Consider the following 12,150-nt stretch of genomic DNA (forward strand, 5'->3'; position numbering starts at 1 on the left):
ATATAAGGCCCAAAAAGTGGCTTGATGAATGAGGGAGACAAGATATCAAAGATAATTTCAGAATGATTGTGATGTTCAGATCTGGGTCATTAGGCTGAGGACCAAAGAGCTGAGCAGCCTTGGTAGACAGCAGGAGGTTTCTGGGCTGTGAGTTCCTGCTTTCCTCGTAAAACTTGCAATATGAAGGGAAAACAGAAGTTCTCCCTGGGAGAAGCAAAATTTGGCTAACCAAGTACCTTGATGCCCTATTAATTACTGTTCTTTTTTTTTTTTCCTATGATCTCCTCAGACACCACCTAAAACATGTTGTGCTGCCATTTCTTTCACTTTTTTTCCTGTGGAGGTGGAAGATGTGCCAAACAGTTGAAGAATTCATGCACTCCAGGGGTTTACATAACACCTGTGAAGATTTTTTATCAATCAAATTTCTGAATATATCTACTTTTGCAACCATCCTACAAACTGAGGCAAGTGTGTTTATTTCTCAAGCAGGGAGAACTTTGGACAAGGTGACCCACTGTAGTCTCTTCTAACACTGCCTGTTCTGCGAGGTGAGGTAGCCACAAGATTTTCAGAGTTCACACCATATTGAAACAGACCAGTGTGAAGCTGTGCTGGGAATAGACTGTTTCCAGTCTAACCTGGAAAGAATCTCTCAGTATATCTGATTACTCTAGTCCTAAGCTATTGCCTTGGACCAAACAGAGATGGCTGGAGATCCAACATCAGTCGCATTGATGTGAGGGGGAAAAGTAGATGAGGTTGATTTGGGCATATTCAGTGTTCCCTGAATGCTAATGAAAAGAAAAACATGTTTGGCACCATTACAAGTCAAGCACCCTGAGGATTTTAAAATAGTGTCCTTTTTTATAACAGTAATAAATTTGTCAGTTTTGTGGGGAAACATTGTGAAAAATGAATGTCTTTTACTGCATTCAGAACTGCTGTTCCAAATCCAGTGAGATAATGGCCAATAAAACTTTGAGCTGGGAGGTTGAGTTCTGCATTGCTAAAGCTTCATTATGTGTGGTTTTAGAAAATGTACACATGTGCCAGAGTGTCTCATTGTTCTTTTGCTGTTTTATTATTTTGTCACTATGAAGTGGCTCTAATTTCAGCTGTGAAATGCAAGTTTAGCTTATATTGATCCTGCTGTCTGTGTATAGGTCCTTAGCAACTTTGCAGGATGTTGTTAAGAGCAGTTAGGTTTTATTTTCAGCTGAACCATACCATACTCTGTTCCCTATCAAAACACGTTTCACCCCAGTCCAAAGGTACTTGATGAATCTTTCTCTTTTTTTTTTTCTTTGCATTGTAGAGGGCCGTAATTGAGATCCCCCAGATTTTCTGGATACTTAGAGGGAGTCAAGAGCCAATCTATTTGTGCATTCCAAGGCAGAGAATGGGACTGCAGTTCCCAGAACTGTTTTATAAAATGGCAGGCTCTGAGGTGGGACCATAGCGTTCTCTTGTCGTTATAGTACATGGATTCTCCATTAGATGTTAGGCTGACACTCTCCATTAGGTTCCCTGTTGCAGCTTCTAGGATAATGCAGGCTTTCTTAATGTCTTTGACAAATCCAGGAACCCTTTGTTTGAAAAATATTTATACTTGGTCAGACTGGAATACAGTTAGGAGCTCTTCTACAACCAGGTTCAGTTTTCAGCACTCAATGAAGTACTTCATCTCATGAGAGGTTAGCATCCAAATCCAAGTACATCATGTTGCCAGTCCACTTTCTGGTTCTTTAAGTATTATAAATCCAATTCACAACAATGACACTTCATGTGTAGTGTCTGGGGTTTTTTCCCTAACTGTGGTGTACAGTTTATAAAATGATGCATAAGCTAGTACCCATTAGCAGATCCTTGGAGGGATGGCATTACAGACACAATGACTTCAAAAAGCTTGAAAATACTGCAGCCTTTAGGATGGGATGGCATATGGGATATGTGAGTTCATTTTGCAGTAACCAATGCTATGCTAGGAAAAATGAACACCTTGTACTGGAACAAAACCAATAGACAGGGGCACATGCTTGTGTAAAAAGCCTACCCAGACAAATCACAGAGTATTTTCAAACAGGGAAATGATGTGGTACCTAAGAACTGGCTTAGTGTAAACCAGGCAATGGTGTTGGCAACACCAGGGATGTTATGAAAGACTGTGAGGGCTGTGTGTTAGTGCAGCATTATTGATATCTCTCATCTGATCAAAACTGAACTCCCTGAGGGGCTGTGGCAATTGTTTTCTCAGCATAGATGATAAAATTGATAAAATTATTCTTTTGAACAGCACTGAGACTTTACAAAGGAGACTGAGCATAAAGCACAGTAAGACCATACCAATTTTAAAAATTATTCTGGACAGAGAAGGGCAGGAGTTTGACATGGGTTGCCTCCCACCATGCTCTGCTCCAAAGGACAAGTGTGTGGGAGAGCACCAGAGCATTTTGTCAATCCCCTCTTACAAAGGAAAACTCAGTGTTGACAGTACATCTGTTAGAGGATTAGGAAATGGAAATTGTTAGTCTCCCCTACCTCTCTTCTATCTCTGACACCTTGTCTGTTATTCATGGTTTTGACACAGTGCTATCACATGTATCTATCTCGAGCTGTGTAATAACAGTGCTGTACCAAAAGAATGCAGAGAAATTTGCTGTTCTCCCTATCAGGTTACAGAATACATGTACCACTGGAAAAACTCTTTCTGAAGTAATTTGATCAGATTTTGTTATTGGTCATATGCATTTGGAGAAATGTCTTCAGCACTGTCCCTTGGATTGTGTACAGGCAAAGAGGGGGATCAGATCCTTCATTTTATCTAAGGAGTCAAAGGCAATTAAAGTCAGAGGATTTTAAAGGAGGGAATTGAAATCAGGTGACTACTTTTGTTTTGATTTATTTTAAAGGCAGACATTAAGGTTTTGAATCTGTTTTGTCTTGCCATCAGAAGCAGTCAGGTTTATCAGAGTTAATTTTAGAGAACTAGAATATAAACCAAAAGGACTCAAAACCAGCAATATCTTTTTCAAGTGAGTGTGTTTGTAAATAATATAGTATTATGAAACAGACTTCTAATTTTGTGTTAGTGTTTCCCCTGTAAGGATGCTGTGCAGGGAGCAGAATTCCACTAAATACTCGGAGATCAGCTCATAAATGCAGAGAGAGGTCCAGGTGGTTCCCTGACATCCACATGGAGTTGATGACCTAATGGTCTTCTTCCTTTTTTGACTGAGGAATTCCTTTAGTCTTCTGCTCCTTCTCCCACTACTGACCAACAGGCTGCAAAGCAAGTGTCCCCTTCCAGTGCAGTCTGTGCTTGCTGAAACTCTGGTAGCTCCACTTAGGCCAGGCACTCTCCTCCCGCTCTCATGCCTGTAAACTTTTCTGGGGACAAACACTGGCACTTGAAGGGCTTCAGTTGCCTGCTACCAGCGCTGGCCACTCTGCACAGCCCTGCTTAGGAAACAGGATCTGTAAAGGAGTGCCACTGAAGTCCTCTCTGATGTTTTTTGGTGAGGAAGCAAAGAGGAATGCTCAGTTTGAGCATGGGAGGTTTAAAGCTTTTGTGCTGGTCTCCAAAGTCTCCCCTGGAGCAACTGAATGGGACCCTTAAGTGGGGTGGTTGGGTTTGGGGCTGCACCAAATCGCAGGACTGAGTGGTGGAAAGATGGGGGAGTCCCACTTCAGGGCACACACACTCTGTATCTCACTTTGGATGTATTATTTTCTGATGGAAGGTGAAATGTTCATCCTCTCTCCTTTCTTCTTTATGGAATTGCTTTGCCTACTGCTAATTTAAATCTCAGGGATAAAAGAAATCTTTGTGTTCAAATAAAAACATAAAACTTCACTCTAGAGGCAATTAAAAATGAACAGACAAAATATCATAATATACTGAACAATATGCAAATGCTTTTTAACTTTTTCCACAAGAGTACATCTGCAGATCTGTATGCCATTGCAGGGATTAGTCTGGAGGGATTTGATCCATAAAACAGAACAATATACTGACTTTTGATCTTTACTGTAGTGGTGAGTGAATGGAAATACAAAAAAAAAAAAAAAAAAGAAGGGAAACTGCATAGAGGGTAGAAATTGTGGAGAATACACCAGGAATTTTTCTGGAACATTTTACGCTTCAAAAATATGCACATGTGGGTTGTGAACTGCTCCATAATTTTTATGGGATCTGCCTCAAAAAGTCTGTCAGAAATGTTAGGGAGCCAAGGCACTCATTCTTTTAGGCCAGACTCTGACAGTAAAGCCAACCCAACAGGAAGGTCCCCAGGAGCCTTTTGTAGATAAAGTGGGCCCACCATGCAGAACGCTGATATTGCAGATATCAAGAACACATAGTCTCTGGGAATGGTTCAAGTGTCCAAAAACTCTCTGAGACTGGAAATAGCAATGACAAATTTTGTGCTGGAGCAAATGTTACTTTTACCTCAACTAACTTGACAGAAATGCAGTCTTCTGCCCAGATCAAATTTGTCCTGCCGAGCAGTCTGCTGGTGGAGAAAGCCAGAGTCTATGACAGTGAAACCCTGGTGAGAGACTCTCTGTTACCTCTCTCCTCACAATATTGAATTTACTAGATTTTATGTCACATGCAGCTGATGGTACAATAGAAAGACAAAGCTGATGGTTCTCCATCTGTCATCAGAAAGTTGTCTATCTGGCCTAGAGGTAGTTAGTTAGTTAGTTAGTAGGTAGTTAGTTTCTCAAAGATTCCTCCTTTTCTTATAGCCAAACTACACTACAGAGAAAGGATTAATTAAAATAGAAACAGAATAGAAGCTGGAGGGGGAAGCTGGAGGGAGAGCCATTGTGATCAGGTAACTTTCTCTTGAATTAGTGCAGTTAGGTTGTATTATGATCAGACTCTGTAATGGAAAATAAGTCACATAGATGATCTTGAGATCATTAAACCATATTTCCTTCTGAAGGCAAGTGAAAATTTATCAACATCATCCCTGACAGATGTGTGTCTAACTCATCCTTAAAGATACCCAGAGATGGAGGCTTGGAGTTGGGGCCTCAAAACTTAAATAAGATTTAGCCAGCTATTGCAATGAGAAGCTGTGATTACTAGAATTAAGCTTCTATTCTAAGGAGCTGAAAAAATCAATCATAATTTAAATATCTGAGTGTGTAGGCTAAATAGCAAAGCCACAAAGGTAATCCAAAATTAAGCTTTGTAGGCAGGTGAGACAGTAAATATCCTGGTTATGCTGGCTTTTTCAGTTTGTTTGTATGGGTTTTATCCCTTTATTTAAAAATTGAGTGCTTTCTCTGTCTTTTATAATACAGCTTTGACTAAAGGTACATAAATATCTTAATATCTTTTGGTAAGGAGGAGCACATTGTTTGGTTTTAACTGAGAATTATTTCCTATCTTCATTTCACATGGGGTGGAGGTGAGCAGTGGTGGGTGGCAAGGCAGTAAGTAACCAGTTAACACTCTCCAACTTCTTACCTGCCTTGACATGGGTTTGCAAAAACTGCTGCTGAGAATCCTTATCTAGTACTTGGGTTTATCTGGTTTAAATGTCTGGATAACTGCTTTTGTCTCTTTTGTGCTTACTATGGCCTTCTCTTAGAATCCTTTCTCTCCAAAATTGCTGAGGGATGTATGGGGAAAATTGTCTGTGAACTGAAGTCTTAACTTCAGAATTAGGTCATGAGTTATTGTCTGAGAGTTTGGTCCTTAAAACTAAACTGTCAGCAAGAATAATTGAAATTGCTGGGAAATACACAGTTAAAAAATCAGCTTGGTTTTACCTGCACAGCAAAGGAGGCTGCTGTTTGTACTTTCAGCAAGGCTGGAATTTAGACATTAGTTAGGCTTGTTTTGTGGCACAGACTTAATTCTCCCACATACTCTCATATTTTGCTCCAAAGCCAGTGTAGTTAAGGCTGCAGTGTTTTGAACTGAGCGCATCTTTTAAAGATATGAATCTCTTTTCTAAAATGGGGGAAAAGAGAAGTAAATTGTGACTGACAGCTCAATCTCTGCTTTGCATCTAAGCAAAACCCTGCTCTGTGTGCAGGGCAGGAAGTGAATTGCAGAGCTTCAGAAACAGCACAGAAACCTACATTCTGCTTGCAAATACACCGTTCAGCACTTCCACCGGGGCTGTAGTTCAGTCCCCTGCAAAAAAGGCAGCAATCCTGGTGTGGAATAGCATGTAAAAAGCTATGTTGTGATGCACACTCACAATAAGACTGCCTTATAACATGTAGGAAATCATCTAATTGCTTACAGGATGTGGTGGAAAGTTGCCTTCATTCAAAGGCTTTGTGAGAAAATGAAACTGAGTGTGGCAGAGGAAGATTTTGGAGATTCAGTCTGGTCCCATGAAACTGCAGTTAGGTCAGATATGGTGCATGCTAAGGGAAAGTGAGCCAGGATCCAGCACCTTTGGGTCAGTATGGAAAGAAAGACCTGGCATTTATATCTAATGAAAAGTGTGAAAGTAGCTCTAAACAGGGTGAGCTCCATCCAACAGTCTGCTCTATTTTTGGTTTTTTCTCTTACAGTGGGACTGGGTTTAAATAACAGTGGGTCTGTGTAATGAAATCTCTTAAAATTACCTAGAAAGGAGGTTTAGCTGACCCTGTGTGCTTATTCCCAAATCCCAGGGCTGTCCATTCCTTTCTTTGCAGAATCCTTTCATTCCTAAGGCACAGTGTGGGCAAGAATACACACCTACATGATATGCATGCTGGCAGATTACTCAGGTGCTGGTGGCATCACAGTGTGAGATGGCATTAAACAGGGCAAGGTGAAAGCAAATCAGCTCTCGCTTCCTGCCCTTCCCATGCCAGCGCATGGTTAATATCCCAAGGTGCAGTGTGTCCTGGTGAAGGAATTGTTAAGGAGCAGTGTCATGGTGGCTGCAGCTATGGGAGGTCTGCTGGCATTGCCTGGATGAGCACAAGCACAGCATCACTGTTCAGTCACTGCAGAGCATCCACAGTGTCCCCAAAATATTGTCCAGGTGCACTGGTGTGTTATCTGTGTCCAATGCATTGCCTCAGGATGATCAGTGGGAAGGCAGAGTCCAAGTGCTCAGGGTGGTGATGGTGGGGAAATACTGAAGCAGTGGTAGAAAGCCGTGTCCTAATTCCACCAGTGTGGCATTGGTTGTTTTTTTGCACCTCTGATATAATCTGCTGCATCAACAGGCTGCTGAATCTACTAGAGTTTATCCAGGGAGTGTTAAGATCACAGAGGATTGAGCTGCTTTTTTGGAAGGCGCAAGTCTCTAGCACTCACTGAAAACTTTCAGATGAAATCCTAAAAGTCTTGAAATTTCTAGAGGAGCAGCGAGAAACAAGAGACATAGGCATAATCATGCTGGGGTGTTCTGTCATATTTAATGCAGTTCATAGTAAATGTGTGTGTGTAAATACGTATTCATCTCTTTGTTAAATGGTTTCTCTACTTATGATTCTAGGAGTTCTTCCTATTAAAATTAAGAGAATATATGGTTTCACATCACCTATATTTGCAATCCCATTGTAGAAGAATAGTATTGTGGTGGTTTCTGTCTGGTACATTTCAGGAACAAATATATGAATCTGGTTTGTTCAGATACACCAAACATATTTAGTTGCAATGATGGAAGTTATATAATATTTTGGAATGTCACTTTGCCTGAATGGAAAATAAACAGCCCCTTGTTTTTTCCCACCTGAAAAAAACAAATAATCTGGGAATTGCTTTAAATGCTGGAAAACACCCACCAGAGGTACAAAATGTAGAAACAGAATTGTCAGCCTTCCTGAATGATTAATCCTGGATTTTAAAGGACAAACAAAAATTCATCCCAAATGATAATTTTCAGGAAACCACAACTAAACGGGAGGACAGCTTTCCATTGGCCCAGCTGAGTTTATTTTCATCTATACTTCATGGCATCCTTTTCCCTGGTTAGTTCCATGGGATAATTCAATGTTAAGCATTCCACTCCCTGTGAAACAGGTTATGGAAAAGCAATGTAATGAAAGTTTTGTGACATTCAGGACACATCCACTCCCAGGCCTCTCAGGTTTCCTATTTGGAATGAAGGGAAGGATGCAAGCATAGGACACTTGAGGGCTGGACCTCCACCTCAGCTCCTTGTGTGCTCTGCACCACTGCCCTGCAGCAGCAGAGCTCTGGGTTGGGTGGGGTGGGGCTACCACCCTTGCTTTGGTAAAGCCCTGCAGGGATATGCCTACAGTCCGTGCTCCAAATGGGAATATCACAGTTTCCATCAGGTTTGTGCTCCTTTCCTCACTCTGTGTCATGGTTTTCTCTGCCAACAGCTTCATTGATCACAGCATAAATGAAGGTAGGGAGCTGAAATTTGCTGTCTTCTCAGCACTGAGAGGAATGCTGGCTCTGCAACCTCTTAAAAGAAGGAAAAACATGAAATCGCTTTGCTCCCCTTCTGTAGAGAAGTCATTAACCTCAGTAACAGGGAAGGGGGTAGATTTTTAAACCACATGCCTGGGGGGATAAGACAAGCATCTGCTCTTAATGTCAGCATTGATATGTCTGAGTAAGTTAGTCCCTTTCTGAAAACAACATAATGAGCAGAGGTTCTGACTGTGAAGCTTTAGCCCAAGTGGGTGGAGGAGAACAGGGCTTACAAAAGAAAGGCCAGACTCAGGCCTGTTTATGATAAAGGAATATCTACATGTTTACATTTATCATTGTGAATTTCAAGGACTATATATATCTATCTATATATATATACACACACACACACACACACACATATATATATATATACACGTATATTTTATATACATATATATATATATATATGTAATATTCAGTGTGAAAAATAAAAGGCTCTTCACAAATGTTTTGGGATTGTGCCTTAAAAAAATGACACTTTCCACTGCCAGTCATGACTTTAAGTCAGATTATGGCTAAAAATATTAAGGGAAGGATCACCACAGCAACAATCACATTGCTCCCCTTCTGCAGAGGAAATGGAAAAACACTCAAACTTTGCCAAACTGAATAAATTACCCAGATAATCAGAACTGTAAGGAAAGCCATATGTAAGCAACTCTGTGTGTTTTTGTGTCTGGGAGTGTGTTCAAATGTGTTAACTGGGTTGCAACTCATTAAATACTTATGTCAAAGGGGGCAACTCTGAAAATATGCTCAAGAGACAAAAGATTAGTGCAGTTGTACCTTAATTGGCCAGCAGATGCCATGTGAAGGGTAGAGCTCACTGCAACAGTGGGGAGCTCCAGTCCAGCTGCAGGGCTGGGCTTTCCTGCCTGTGGTGGCCTGGAGATGGGATGGAGCACATTGATCCAATGTGAAGCTGAGAAAGGGCTTCTCTTCTCCCAGAGATGCACTCTTACTCCAGTCTCATAGCTATTTGTACTTATTTGGCATAGCTTGCTCTGCCAAAGTAAAACATGTCATTAGCCAAGGGGGGAAGAACACGGGTGGAAGGGTGAGGGGGCAGGAGCAATATTGTCACTGCTTGAATTGAAGCACATTATGCAGGAGTCTGTGCTGGAAACCTCCTCTTTACCAGGCTGCCCACACTGTCAGTGAAGATAGGCCAGCTTTTTTAGAGGCAGTCCAAGGACGTGACTTAGAACAGTTGAAATGATGTCAAGTGCTTTGGTGAATTCATACTGCATTAAAGACTGTAAAATCATCTTATGGAAGCCCAGAGCACATGGCTTTTCAGCACTAGAAGAAAAGGCACAGAGTGCAAAGGCTGTGTGTTCCCATTCTCTTGCCATTAGTATGAGCACTTATTTAGCTGTTTGTAGGTCCTGGATTGTTGTCTGTCCAGGGGGCTGCTATCACTTTCTGGCTTGGATTTCTAGCTCGAAAGGATCCTCAATTATTTTTGGGATCACACATTTTAAATAAATGGTGCTTGACTGGTCTGTGTCTTTAGCCTTTTCTACTTTCCAGATTCACAGATGTTTTGCAAAGGAGGTGTGCGCTCCTGCTGAACAAATTTAAACCTACTGATAACAGACTTGCTTTTCTTTACTCTTTTTTTATGTAAGCCAGTGCAGCTTGGGCTTGGCCAGATGATCTAAGTGATGCCAGTGATATCCTGGCTCCATTTGAAATGTCTACAGAATGATGGGTCCAGTATATGTTGCATCTATGTCTGCTGATGCAGACTGAATTCCAGTAACGACCCATACCTGATGGTAACATGGCTGGAAAAGGGTTACAATGGCTGCTGCTGTCAGAAACATATGGGGCTCTCCCCTGACTTGTAGGACATGCTGTTCAGGGCCCTTGTGTGCCAGTGCCAGAGAGGCACATGAGCAAGCAGGAGGTTTCAGTTTGATCAGGCTGACTGAAAACTCCTGCTGTTACCTCCAGCTTGTAAAGAGAGCAGTTTATGGTGAATTTGGTTGCTCTGCAGTATTCTGCTTTTTTGGTTTTTGAGTGCAAATTTTAAAAATCTCATTTGAAGAGTCCTATGGGCCCTGCTGTCTTTTCTGTCTTTTGATGGCTGCCACCTTGCTGTGCCCACTGTGGCTCCAGGGCTGGCAGCATGCTTAACCACAGGGCCTTGCCACATGGCATGGGTTTTGTGCTGGTTGGTGGTGACACTGAGCCATTGAAGTGGGGAAAAGCTAACAGTGGCAGCTGGTGTTAATGAATCCTACATCACCCAGGATCAAGGACAGGAATCCCAGAGCTCAGAGGGTTTTCGTGGAGGTCTGGTACAATCTTGATATGTGAGTGAGTGGAGGGGATGAAAGCACATTTCTTAGCCCATCTTAGTGGATGGGCTAAGAAATGCATAAGCACTGGAATTCTAGTACTTAATTCAATGATTGTGCATTAGTTGGTTTGGTTTGGTTTGTTGGTGGAGGTTTTTTCCCCTGCATCTCTTTTTAAGATTTGTTTGTTTTTCTGGGTAAGGAAAGATGAGTGGTACATATGGTTTGATGTACGTCCAGTATGGTTCTGTTATTGTGTGTGGAACCTTTAAAAATAAAGCGTTCCCCGGGCTGTGGTCTAGAAGTGAATGCTATGCATCAATGCAAGATAGCCCTTACAGTGAGTTACACTCTTGTTTGTTTCTCCTGTAGATGTTATTTCTCTCCTTGCTAGTTTGATTTAATTTGAAACAAAAACTATTCTGGCTGTAGGCAATTTTCATCTTGGCATTCAGGAAATGGAACAGGATTAGATCTACAGAAAATACAACTGCAAAAGTCCTGCCAGAACAACATGTTGCTTCCCCCACCATCCTGTCAAAGTCGGGTCTGATCAGGATATCTATTCTGTACCACCCTGACCTACCTGTTAGGAGGACAGATTCTGAACTGGATGATTATGGACACTGATGTTCTTTCCCCTTCACAATTACTGTCTCCAAACAAAGGTCTAACCATGGTATGGTATAACCATGTATGGTATTATTTCAAGCTGCAAAACTCATATTTGAGTTCCTGATAATTAGATAATATGTCAAAAGCCACCAATTTCTTCCATCCAGATTTATGGGATGAAAGCCTCAAATATAAGGGATTTATCTGAAGCAGCTGTGGGTCTTGCCTGCATTATATTTTGGGAATAACAGACTTGGTAGCCTCTAAGCTAAACTTGGCCTCATGGAGTACCTTTCTGGGGACTGGTTTATTCTGTTTGTTGTACCTTCCTGTCAAATGTGATGGGAAATCAGTGATGAACAGGAGGTCCCTAATCTCCATGGATACTTGTCTCTGCATAGTGTCAAAATCTGAGTTGGCTGTTAATTTTCTCATATTTTGCATATGACTAATTTACTTAGGAAGGGAGGGAAAGGAAGGAGATTATTTGAGATTGAAATAAAAAAGGAGAGAAAGAAAATTTGGCAGTGGTTCTCAATTGTAGCTGCTGGGAGGCCTCCAGAAGCCTGTCCCATACCTGCATCTCCCAGGCTTGTTGTCAGCTCTCATGCTTTGTTCTGTGCTCAGAGCAGGGTCTCAAAGGAACACAGCTACTGCAGCTGTTTGCAGACCAAAAGGTGTCCTTTTGAGTAGCTGAGCCATGATGCATTATTTAGTGCATTCCTGGCTAAAATGGAAATGAAATACTTTTGTTAGCACAAAGATTTTTTGTCATTTCACTTGGATGCATCCTTTTTGCATCATACAATAATG

Source organism: Camarhynchus parvulus, chromosome 2 (genome assembly GCF_901933205.1).
Source record: "Camarhynchus parvulus chromosome 2, STF_HiC, whole genome shotgun sequence".
Classification (NCBI taxonomy): domain Eukaryota; kingdom Metazoa; phylum Chordata; class Aves; order Passeriformes; family Thraupidae; genus Camarhynchus; species Camarhynchus parvulus.